The sequence below is a fragment of the Crocodylus siamensis genome, chromosome 1 (genome assembly GCF_052110815.1).
Source record: "Crocodylus siamensis isolate JL-2025a chromosome 1, ASM5211081v1, whole genome shotgun sequence".
NCBI lineage: Eukaryota > Metazoa > Chordata > Crocodylia > Crocodylidae > Crocodylus > Crocodylus siamensis.
Window position 1 is genome coordinate 166,614,067 of NC_143395.1, and position 13,169 is coordinate 166,627,235.

At 42.9% G+C, this 13,169-nt stretch overlaps 1 protein-coding gene across 3 annotated transcripts in view; it reads right to left on the minus strand.

The window, feature by feature from the left end:
• The window catches only part of DISP1 (dispatched RND transporter family member 1), a 187,279-nt gene that overhangs the window by 151,783 nt on the left and 22,327 nt on the right, over positions 1-13,169 (minus strand). For all 3 annotated transcript variants that reach the window (XM_090048239.1, XM_090048222.1, XM_090048231.1), the window contains exons 2-3: positions 9,913-9,982; positions 2,484-2,606 (exon numbers count right to left, since the gene is read on the minus strand). The gene's annotated coding sequence lies outside the window, so the exon portion shown is untranslated. The remainder of the gene's footprint in view (positions 1-2,483; positions 2,607-9,912; positions 9,983-13,169) is intronic.

Below are 13,169 nucleotides of genomic sequence, written 5' to 3' on the forward strand. Positions count from 1 at the left end.
TCCTGTCCATCTATAGCACTCTGATTGGCTGCCAAGACAGCCAATCAGAGAGTGTGAATAAAACATTATAAACAGACAGACAGGCAAAGGCTTTTATAATATAAGAATAGGCAGACACCAAGTGCCCCCTGAGCCTTCTCTTTGCCCTGCTGAAGAGTCCCATGTCCTTCAGCCTCTCCTCGTAAGGCTTGCTCTCTTGGCCTTTGATCATATGGGTGGCTCTCCTCTGGACTCTCTCGAGCTTATCCACATCTCTCCTGAAGTGTGGGGGCCCAGTACTGCATGCAGTACTCCAGCTGCAGCCTCACTAAGGCCAAGTGATGTGAAAGGATGACATCCCTGGTTTTGCCTGAGATGCATCATTGGATGCATGACAGAATTTGGTTTGCTTTGCCAGCCACGACATCACATTGGTGGCTTATGTTCATCCTGTGGTCAATCAAGACCCCCAAGTCTCTTTTGAATCAGGGCAACCATCCTGGGCCACACACTTTGTGGGGGCTCGCAGACAGTGCTATACAAGCCCTGCCACAGCCACTGCACTCCACTGATTCCACACTCTGCCTGCTCACCACCCCACAGCGCTGCATGAGCTGACATGCCTCAAGCCCCACTCATCCCTAGGGACAGCTCTGCTCTTACAGACCCATCTTAGAATCACAGAAAAATATAGCTAGAAGGAATCTCCACAGCTCGTCTCATCCAATCCTTTGCTCAAGGCAGGATCAGCCCTGCCTAAACCATTCTAGACAAGTGTTTATCTAGTTTTAAAAGTCTGCTTTTAAAACCTACCAAAGGCAGAAATTTGTACAACTTCCCTAGATAGTTTGTTCCACTGTTTGATCATCCTGATTTCGAAAGTTGTTCCTTAATAAGCAACCTAATTTCCCTTATTGCCATAATAAGACGGTTATTCCTTACCCTGTCCCTTGAAGTCCGAGAGGATAATTTATCACCATCCTCTTAATAATCAACCTTCAGGTATTTGAAGACTGTTATCAAATCCCTCCAGTCTGCTTTTCTCCAGACTGGATAATCCCAGTTGATTCAGCCTTTTCTCAAACTGTACTCCCCAGACTTTGCTGCTCCCCACCAGACTCTTTCCTATTTTCCATATCTTTAAAAGCAATGCCCCAAATTGGACATCATAGTCCACATATCCACAGGGGATTCCACAAACCATAACCATCAGTTTAACAACTATGCCTTAATTTATATCAGCATTACCTGCCACACCGTCTATATGAGAACAACTATAGCTCTTCAAATATGTTTTGTCTATAGTTTAGATCTTGCCACTGCCAGCCAACTAAAAATACCGATTGCATTCTACAGAAGTCTTCAGAGGAGGAAGGAAAGTAATCTAAAGAAAGAATAATTAAGACAGGAATAACAAACTCATCAGGCTCTGCACACTGCATGTAACATGCACTCCTTGGACCAGCGCCACATGGTACAAGGCAACACACAGGGCCAGGACATGCAGCATGAAGGCCAGTCTGGGATACGCTACATGAGGGCCCAACCCAGGCCCACCGGCAGCTCTGTGGGCCAGAAGATGGAGCTCTACAGGGTGAATCTAGCAAGCAGGCCATCTCTCTAACACCCCTGTTTTAAGAGAGAACAGGAAAAGCACACTAGAAAAAAAAACATCTGTGCCATCACGATAAATTACAACCCAGGGATTTTTTCTGTTGCTAAATTATTACCCACTCATTCTTTCTGTAGCTTTTTAATTGTAAAGAAGTCTTCAATACTTTCCAAAGTTTCAAATCAAGACCTCTGGGCTTCATTATTAAACACCATCCTTGTTCTGAAGCTAATATTAAAGTTCTCAGATGAAGTAATCTTCACAAGCCTTGCATGAGATACTAGCAAAATTCTACAGGAGGAAAAAGTAGAGGCAGATAAGCATGGCCTTGAACAAATTATAATTCCAAAAGCAGTACTATATATAAAACTGAGAGGCAATATGGTTCTGGAGGTTTAAAGTGCAGCAATGTATACCTGATCACAATTTCTATACAAAATTTTTTGTCCTGCCTCTGCATTAGAGAAAAGACATTAACAGTATACATCTATTCAGAGGACAAATGAAGATATGAAAGTTACTCAGGTACATCAAGGCCAAACATCATCACAAAAGGCAAAAAAGATAACCAGGATCTGAGCTTGACAAACACAACTGTATCCTTTGTTGTAAAGGAACATATTTTGGTTTCCTGTATAGTAAAACAGAACCAAAAGGACTGCCTGTTTCACTGCATTGTAAAATACCTACTGCAATTCAAATCTGAAGAAACTAAAACAGAAAAGTTAGCCTGTGGCGGGAAAAAATTAAGAAAAGAAAGTGCCAATGAAATGAAAGATTTCTGTCAAATACCTGTTATACTATATAACATTTTCCATCCTATTTAAATCAAGCCAAGATTATAGCTTGGGCTTTTTTGAGCAGTGAATCATTGACATTTTGCATGACCTACCTTTATATCAATGTCACAGCTTTGATCTCAGCTGAAATGTGTTGTTTCTCAACTTTGTAAGAGTCAGTGTGCGAGACATTTAGGAGTACAAAGTCATATACTGTGCAGTTCGCTTTCAGATACCTAGAGGAAAAAGACAGTATGCACTCAGTCATGCAGTACACAGATCAGCATATACAGCACTAAAGTGATGTCTGAATTTTTTTTTAAGTAATGAATAATACCAGTCAGAACTGAGGGCAATGTAGATGCACTATATCTGAGTAAGAAACAAGTTTCCCCTTGGGAAAGTTTTCAAAGATTTCTCTCCCTGACTTGGGATGAAACATCCAAATCTTAAAAGTCTATGTGCACCGATAATCCAAAATAATTTGACTTGGGTAAACTGAAACCTATTTAAATTTCTAGTTTTAAAATAATAAAATGTTAAAATTTTTAAAAGAAACTATTAATTCAAAGCAAAAAAAACAAACAAAAAACCTCACCATGCTTTCTTTCCATTATAAGTGTTCAAGTGGAGACTCTGGTAAAATATGAAACACTTTCTGTAATCTTTTGCTAGACAGAAAACTTGAGGCAATCTCTTCGTACAAAAAATATTTCAATTTTGACAAGGAAAAGAAAGCACTTAATTATTTCCCAACCAGCTCCGCTATTGCCAGGACTATAACTGGTCATCTACATCCTATGGAAGTACACAGCAGTACCCAACAGCTTTCATTTGTTGCTAGTTTAGTTCTGTACACAATTACTCAATAGAACTCCTAAATATATTTTGGTAGGGCTTCAGTGTTACCTGAACACTGTAATTGCCATTTCTGGTCTATAAACAACTAAAGGGTTGAATATAGCTTAATTCACTAAAACCAAACAGCATTGTTCACTGAACTGAACACTTTCCAAACAAGTACTGTCATTATACATAAAATGCAGAATGTACAGCAAAATTCTCACTACTGGACATAGTGACATAAAAATAAAAGAAATATGGAAATTTTAAAATAATTTCTTAGCAATGAAAAAAAAAAAAAAAGGTGTCATTAGTCTTCAGCTGACTAATGACCATTAGACTTCAGTCATGCAGATCCAAAATTTACCAAAAAAGGACAAGATTAACCTAAAGAAAACACATTAAACCTTAAGAGAACAAACATCTTTTTTCTGAAGCTGTACCACTGAGTGAAACAGTGCAAGCAATATTGACACAGTCCTAAATACACATCTTTGACATTTTTTAATTAGCAGTGAAACCAAAGCTATTTCCATGGCCTTCATTGCCCCACCCCGCAAACTACAAGGATAGTCTCAAATAGGGTAACTAGAATCCAATAAGACTTGATTACCTTTAGTTTCAAGGTGTTATTACTACAATCATTTTCTGGGGCATAGGATTATTGTTTATATTCTTTGCAAGTTGATCAAATTCACAAAAGCCACAACAACCCAAGAAAAAAAAAATTGCCAGAGAAGTATGAATATAAGTTTCAAATAAAGATGGTTCTGGATATACTGAACTCTGTTTTGAACTCACAGTAAAATATTAGTGTTAATCTAACTCAGGACTTTAGAAAAGCTGTACAGCTTTCTTAATAAAATAGTTCAGTCCTGCTACCAGTTAACATAGTAGGACATCTGATACTGAGGCCACTGATCCCATAACCCTGCCTGCTAAGAAAAGGAAGGAACTCTGCTATGGGAACCCACTGATCTTCAACAGAGAGAGGCCTTAGTTTCATCATCCCACTATTGCACATTTAACTTGGGTTTCTAATAGCCTACAATTACTACAGACACCCTAGTTTTGCTGAGGAAGTTGCAGCAAAGTATGCGTGTGTGTGGGGGGGGGCGGGGATGCAGGGGAAAGGGAGGAAATCATGAATTTAGTCAGGGTTTAAAATCTGTCCCAGAAAATTTCACAATTAAGAAAATACTAGTTTAGAATGGTGCCAAGCAACTCCATACTCCAACACACCATGCCAACTCCTATCCCCCAAGCCAGAAATGGCAGGGCTACCTTTGCATGTGCTGCATATGTAGCAAGCAGCACAGCATACCTGCCGAGTTTCTCAAGCACATGCAGCATAGCACTGCACCAAAGAGGCTACACTTCCTATTCACGATATACCGTATTTTTCGGACCATAAGACGCACTTTTTTCCCCCCAAAAGTGGGGGGAAAACGAGGGTGCGTCTTATGGTCCGAAGGTGTGTGTCCCGGGGAGACGGGGCGGAGCTTGCCCGCGGAGGCGGCGGAGCCCAAGTGGGACATCCGCTGCTTGTTTACACCGGAAGCCAGCGCCCGTGCCAGTGGCCGGGAGCCGGCAATAAAAATGGCCGGCCACCGGCACACATAGTCTCTCCTGCCATAAAAACTGGGTGCGTCTTATGGTCAGGTGTGTCTTATGGTCCGAAAAATACGGTATATAGCCCAAGTACAGTAGGTGCCCAGTGTTGCTGTCCAGCACCGTACTGGAGCAATACACTACATTTACCCAAATCCAAGATGACCCTAAACTTAAATATGACCTCCCCCCAATAATTAGATTCTATACATGGAAAATTTTGGCAGATACGGAACTAGGGCTAGCATCAAGGATAACAAAAAGTCATTTTTAAATACATAGGGAGTATGAAGGCGGCACCGGGTAATGTGGGGCCCATGCAGAATATGCCTGGCAATCTGGTGGTTGCACCAGAGGAGAAAGCAGACCTCTTTAACAATTTCTTTGCCTCCCATTTTCTTGTGCAGGGACTGGGACTCCCCCACCAAGATTCAGGACGGACTCAGGAAAGACTCCACCAGGCCTAGGGTTGGGGAGGACCGAGTTAGGGAACTTCTGGAGGGGCTGGACATATTCAAAATCAGCAGGTCCAGATGCTCTCCACCCCAAGGTGTTAAGGGAATTGGCAGGGGTTATTGCGGAGCCCCGGCACAGCTTTGTAAGCACTTGTGGTGCTCTGGCCAGGTGTCAGATGACTGGAAGAAAGTCAGTGTGGTCCCCATCTTTAAAAAAGGGAAGAGGGAGGACCCAGGCCCGTTAGTCTTACTTCAGTCCTGGGGAAGCTCTTTGAGAAGATTATCAAGAAGCACATCTGTGATGGGCCAGCAGCAGTGATGATGCTCAAGGGCAACCAGCACGGTTTCATTAGGGGCAGGTCCTGTCAGACCAACCTGATTGCCTTCTACTGTCAGGTCACAAAATCATTGTACACTGGTGTCACGGTGGATGTAGTCTTTCTGGACTTCAGGAAGGCCTTTGGCACTGTCTCCCACCCCATTCTCATGAAAAAGCTAGGCAACTGTGGCATTGATGCCTACAGTCAAACGGATTGCAAATTGGCTGAAGGGTCATACTCAGAGAGTGGTGGTGGTGGACAGGTCATATTCAACCTGGAGGGAAGTGGGCAGTGGAGTCCCCCAGGGCTCGGTCCTTGAGCCAGCACCGTTCAATTTCTTTATTAGCGACTTGGACCATGGGGTGAAAAGCACTCTGTTTAAATTTGCAGACAACACCAAGATTTGGGGTTAGGTGGGCAGGCTAGAAGGGAAGGACAGATTACAGTGGGACCTGGACAGGTTACAGAGGTGGGCAAATGAAAATAGGATGGGATTCAATACTGACAAGTGCAGGGTGCTGCACTTAGGCAGTAGGAACCAGCAGCATACCTACAGGCTGGGGAACTCCTTTCTCGAAAGCACAGTAGCAGAAAGAGATCTTGGAGTCATTACTGACTCCAATATGAAAATGGGCTGACACTGCAAGAACACGGTCAGTAGGGCTAACCGTACCTTGTCACGCATCCACAGATGCATCACAAGCAGGGCCAAGGAGGCGATCCTCCCCATCTATGCGACACTGATGAGGCCGCAGCTGGAGTACTGCATCCAGTTCTCGGCGCCACACTTCAAGAGGGATGTGGACAGCATCGAGAGGGTCCACAGGAGGGCTACTCGTATGATCTGGGGACAGCAGGGCAGACCCTACAAGAAGAGGCTACGGGACATTAACCTGTTCAGCCTTTGTCCCCGGAGTAACAAGGAATAACGACCATAAGTTGTTAGAGGGTAGGTTTAAACTAGACATTAGAAGGCACTACTTCACAGTCAGGGCGGCTGGATCTGGAACCAACTTCCAAGGGAAGTGGTGCTGGCTCCTACCCTGGGGGTTTTTAAGAGGAGGCTTGACATTTACCTACCTGGGGTCATTTGAGCCCACTTCTCTCTCCTGCCCAGGGTAGGGGTTTGGACTAGAAGATCTACAAGGTCCCTTCCAACCCTACATCTATGAATAACAAACAAGTTACCAAACCACTGAATTCAACACTGTAGGTTTAATGTCCATACTTAATAATAGATTTTTGCACTTAATGTATGTTAACGAAACAGTTAAGGGTTTACATCAGAAAATGCCAAGCTAGTCAAATACTAAAATCTTAAAACCAACTTGTGCGTATGCCTAGTTACATGACCAAATACTAATTTTTGAAGCAGTGTTAGAATGATGCTGTAGCTGTGATGGTCCAGGAATTAGGCAAGAGGCAAGGATTTCTTAGGGTGATACCTTTTATTGAACAAACTGCATTTTGGAACGCTCTATATGCTCCCAAAGATCCACAAAAAAAGTAAGTCTGGAAGACCCATCAGATGCAACTATGGTGCCCTTGTTAAAAAACTATCAGGATTCATAGACAGTAACCAGAAACCACTTGTCATTCAAAAAGCAAGTATTCTACAGGACACCACAGAGTTCCTCAACCACCTCCCTGAGAAAGGCATACTTGCAAACATGAATGTCACCAGCAACCTGTACACAACCATTCCCCACCATGAAGGCACACCTGCCTGCCTTAAGTACCTACAGGAACATGGCATACACTCAGATTAGTAACAGTCCACTGCACAAATCATCTACTTCATTCCATGACTTCACCTTCAATAATCATCACTTTCTCCAAAGAATAATCACAGCTGTGGGCACCAAAATGGCCCCTCAATATGCCAACTTCTTCATCAGCCACGGAGAGGAGGAATTATTAGAAAACTACACCATCAAACCTGCACTATACCCGTGTTACACAGATGATATTTGCATCATTCAGACTGAACACCTGGACTCACTTATGGACTTCCACTGCAGGTTTAATAACTATCACCCCTCAATCAAGTTTCCTCTGCAATACTCTGACACTACCATCATGCTCAAGGGAAATCTACCCAATTCCTTCAAAATATCAACTTAGGATCAAAGATTCATAAGCTGGCTGGACACTAAGAACCAAGGATGGAACACTAATATTGGTTTTAGGTACATAATCTACCTGATTCCTGAATTCTGTCCGCACATGAAAAGTGAGAATAAGCATCTTCCTTTCTGATAGGCCTGGATCTCCCAGTAATCAGATTATTTTCTTCTGCTCAACTACACAGTTGGTCCAATAAAAGATATTACCCTGGGAAACCCTTGCCTCTCACATTTCTGAAGTACAAATTTACACTGAGGTTGTGGACTCTCCATCCTTGGAGGTTTAAGACCTGGCCAGATAGAGCTTTGGCTGGGATGATCTAGTTGGGGATGGTCCTGTTTTGAGATGATCTCCTGAAGTCCCTTCCAACCCTAATTTTTTATGATTCTATGATTGTTTTCTAAAACCTTATACAGGCAACCCCTGCTTAGTGCTCTTTATTGGTTCCTGACAAAACAAGTGTTAAGCAAAATGAGCGTTAAGTGAAACCGAACATATGTGATGATCCAAGATAGCAACTGCGAGCATTATAACAAAACTTGCTGAGTGCTAAATGAAATTGGGTATCAATTTAAAATGAGCGTATAGCAAAATAGTACTAAGCGAAACAGCATTAAGTGGGGGTTGCCTGTATTTAAACATCAATCATAAGGAATTGATCACTCATCTTCCAGGGCCTGCAAGAATTACTACTGCAAAATTCTGGAAGAAAAGCAACACTACTGAAGCTCACTGACCAGTTTCAAAAAGTTTAGTAAGTTTTAGTAATGGAAAAACTGCCCTATCAAGTCAGTGTTCTACACAAGAGGAGGAAGAGATGCTTACTTAGAAGTCTGGTGGAAATTCTTGGAATATACTGAAAAAGGATTTTCTCCTTCCAAACCAAAAAATTGAGAACCTTTTAAATATGGAAAAGTTCAAGTTCTTTGAGCCAATAGTTAAGAAAAAAGTAGGAACGAATCTGAAATCTGAAAGCAGAGATGAACAAAAGATAGTTAACTTTGTCTTATTCAGAGTTGTGAGTAAGAAAAAAGGGGGTGAATTATTAAGCAGGTCACATATAGAAATGAAAAACAAACAAAAAAAACCGAACAAAAAAAAAACTTAAAAAAAAAAAAATCAACTGAAATGTAAAGGAACTATCAGAGACTGAAAGGAAGACAAGAAAAGAACACAAGACTCCTCTGTGGACATCAGCTTGGATCAAGGGAATACTGCTTTTGTTTCCTTTTTCATGTCCTTGGGACAAGGTATTTAGCAGAACTCACAGATTTGCTGGAATCTAACAGGGCTGCATCATGAGCACTTCTGCTATGGCCTAGGGCAGAGGTTCCTAAATTTTTTCTTATTGTATACCCCCTTCCAGATTTACCAGTTGTCAACGTACCCGTACCAGCATGTTTTATATTTTAACTCCTTAAATGCCAATTAATATAATAATGAAAATTAAATCCACCATTTTACAATTTTTCCCACATACTTCCAGAGATGTCTTGCATAGTCCCAGGGGTACACGTATCACAGTTTGGGAAACTCAGGCCTAGACAATACTGATAAGGGAACAGGACTGTCTTTATGCATATTTTAGAGGACTGGATACATATTTAAAATGTTAAACTTGTAATTTGATGTTGGATTTGTTAATGCACTTCATTTTTTTCTCTAAAATGGAGGGGTTATCTTTGCTACAACTTGTGCAAAAGTGTTACTGTGTTGTATATTTAATATGACCTCATTTCAGTGGCTGTTAATAAAAATTTAATTATTGCATTTTCTTATTGCTTGCTGTATTGCCTTTGAAGTGTTGATGGGTTCTTTAATGAAACAGACCATATGTTCTAGGCTAGGATTAAATGGCAAACTCTCTTGTTGCTTTTCCACAATAGTTTTTGCATACCATGGGGCATGAAAAGTTGTTTTCATACACTAGCAATATTATCTGTAATTTTTCATGCCTAAATATATCATTAACAGTTACCCATCTTAATTGGATTACTTACTTCTGCCAGTCTCAAACCTTTATTTAAAAAAAAAAACCAAAACTCTTTTTAATAAACTTGGGTTAATGTTACACTGCAAGAACTTGCAGCCAATTCCAGTGAAGTAGAACTGCCTGGTGGTAAAGATGTTGGCTTTGGACTTCAGAAAGCTGAATTAAGTGCCATGCTCCACCACAGATTGCTTACCTGAATTAGACCAAGATCCAATCCTGCCTCTCTAGATGAAGGGCAACACTTTCATACTTGGTATGAGGTGCTGTGAAGACAAAAATACGCCCAACACTGTAAGACAGACCATGGTGGGGAGACAGGTGTCACATACTTCTCCAGAACACACAAATAGCTACTTCAGAATTCTTTTCAATGTTTGACAGAAGTTAAGTCAATCTAAAACGTTTATTGCAAGTCTAGAAACATGGGGCCTTATACATGCCACAAAACTGGCCTTTAGAGCAGCTTAAATGCCCTTTTGCACCGCTTTATTTGCGCTGCTGTTTGCATGCTCAGCAGTGTATTCTGCTTTAAATTACTTTGGTATGTAGCAAGATAAAACACCTCCGAGGTGTTTTAGTTTGCTACCTAATGAAGTGCAACAGTACATGGGGTGCTGGAAGCCAAAGCACTTGGGGCCTGGCGGGCCCTGAACAGCTCAGGCGCTGTGGGACCCAGTGGCAGCCCATGCAGGCAAGTTCCACTGAAAAAAAAAAAAAAAAAAGCAGCAAGTCTGATCTTTTTTTTTTCCTTCTCCCCAGGGCCTGCCTGAGCTGTGTGGGGTACCAGTGCTCCCCTCCGTGGCTGTGGCACCCTCAGGACTGTTAGAAATATTATTAAAAATGCATTATCAATAGCTGTTAGCTCCCATCAATAGTTGTCCTTTGATTAAGTACGGCTGCCAGCCTTCCTTGTCTCCCTAATGAGAGAGGGAAGGGGGGGGGTTGGGAACTGAAGGAAAACTCTAAGAGCTCTCTTTGTTCTGCAAATTTACTATCTCTTTGTTAGAGTAAAGCATATACTCCTTAGCGTTCTCATGTAGATAAGAGTAAATTGCAATTTTTAATGGTCCTGTCCTTGGGGCAGAGAAGGTTTGAACTTTTGGTAACCTAAAATACGTTCTGAGCAGGCGCAATCAGCTAATACATATTAAGCCTATCCGCCCCGCATACTTAAGTAGTTAATTATAATACACATGGGATGCATGATCTGACGTATTCTCATGCATGTTTGTATGAACCGGAAATGAGTTGTAAGAGTTCCTGCTTCTGTACACGTGCCAGAAGAGAGGGGATAAAAGCCTGCTAATGATGGTACTCAGGGGCAGAGGGTTTTGATCTTTTGTCTTCTCCCTCTGACCCTATTTGCAAATATATACCTTTTGTCTCACCAACAATGTGTGCCTAAGAATTTGTTATTCAATGAGCCTCCAAAGAAAACGAACCGAGAGAGAGTTTTTTTTTACCTCAATTTGGCGCCCAACGTGGGGCATTCTTTGGATAACTCCGGAGTTCGTCGGCACATCGTCTCTGCCCCCCTGGGGGGTTTGCGCGCCGAGCCTTTCTTTTTGGCTCGCCCTGAGGGGGGGCTTGAGGTGTGAGCCGGAACATCCGGAACACTAAGAGCTCCTATGCAAATTTTGTTTTTTTTTGGAGTCTCCAGGTACACATTTTTGGCTTTGGATCGAGATCTCTGGGGTATCTGAGTGAGTATACGAACTCCCTTTGCCCAATTTGGTTCTGGGTCCGGAGCAGGAGGTGTGCATGTTCTCATGGTAAATCATCTGCTGTAAGGGACTTTTTGGTATTTGGTGTGCCTTGGGTGCACTTTTGTGGGCAAAATGGGTACGGTTAGCTCCCGTGTAGAAAACACGGATACCCCTCTAAGGTGCTTATTACGTCATTTTAATAAATTTGCAAGGCCGGCCGATTACGGAATAAAAATGAAAAAAGATGATTTAATTAAGTTCTGTCAACTCGAGTGGCCAACATTTGGGGTCCACTGGACCCCGAAAGGATCCTTTGTGCTAAAAGAAGTGATAGCTATCCATGAAATTGTTATGCAAAATGGGTATTGGAATCAGTTTCCTTATATTGATTGTTGGTTGTGGGTGGTTCAAAATCAGCCACCTTGGATTAAGAATTACTTAGTAAAGTCTCATGTGATGCTTGTTAAGAAAAAGACTCGGGGGGGGGCGCCTGTACTTCCTGAGTCTAATGAGGGGGGGAATTCTGAATTGGCTGAGTACCGGACCCGTGCTCCGGTTGCCCTGTCGGGTAGCGAAGATGAGTCAGACGCCTCCTCGGCATCCAGTCCTTCTGCACCACCGCCCCCTCCCTTAGAGAGACCACCACCGACGTACCAAGGCATATCTAATGAGTTAGAGCGTGAGCCTCAGCCAAGTGCCTCATCTGAATCAGGAAATAAGGGTTATTATTTGCGCAAGCCTGTAGAGTCACAGCCGGTGCTGAACTGTCCGATGCGAGAGGTTATTGGGGAAGGAGGCACTGCAACTTTTGTCTACACCCCATTTAGCACTTCAGATTTATTTAACTGGAAGAATCAGAGCCCCTCTTTTCGTGAAGACCCTGAAAAGATGAGGGATTTGTTTCGATCCATTGGGCAGACTCATCGACCCACTTGGGCTGATGTCCAGATGATGCTCCAGACCCTCCTAACCCCGGAGGAGAGGAGATTAGTGTTGGGGACAGCAGAGCGTATTGCGGCAGCCAGAGTTGAGTTAGAGGGTGCTGCTGGTCGTACTCTGCGTGATACCTTCCCTGTAGAAGAGCCGAGATGGGATAATCACACTGCCGAAGGCAGAGAGCTGAGTGCACGGTATCTGGGAATTATAGTGGAAGCAATGGGAAAGGCAGTGCCTCGGGTTACCAATCTGTCTAAGTTGTATGAAGTGAGACAGGGAAAAGAGGAGGATCCCTCAGCTTTCCTTGGGAGGCTGTATGAGGCATTTCGCAGGTTTTCGGATCTGGATCCAGAAGCCCCAGATAACCAGCGCATGGTAAATCTTATGTTTATTGGTCAATCTGCTGCTGATATCCGTAAGAAGTTACAGAAAACTGAGGGAGGTGCTGGGAAACCGATTTCAGAGCTGGTGGAAATTGCATATAAGGTGTATGGGAATCGTGAGCAAGTGCAGGAGCGCAAGGAGGATAAAAAGGCTCAGCGACAGATGGCAGCACTAGCAGCTGCTATAACTGGAGGGAACTCTGAAAAGGCTGGGATGCAGAAGGGGAAAGGAGAAAGAGTGGGAGCAGACGTTTGTGCTTATTGCAAAGAGAAAGGACACTGGAAAAGGGAATGCCCGAAGTTGAAGGAGAAGAGAGAGAGGGAACCGAGAGGTCACCTCATGCGGGCAGAAGACAAGGGTGAGGATTCAGAATGAAGGGGACAGGGATCTAAGACCACTACCCTTCGGGTTGGAGCCCGAGAAG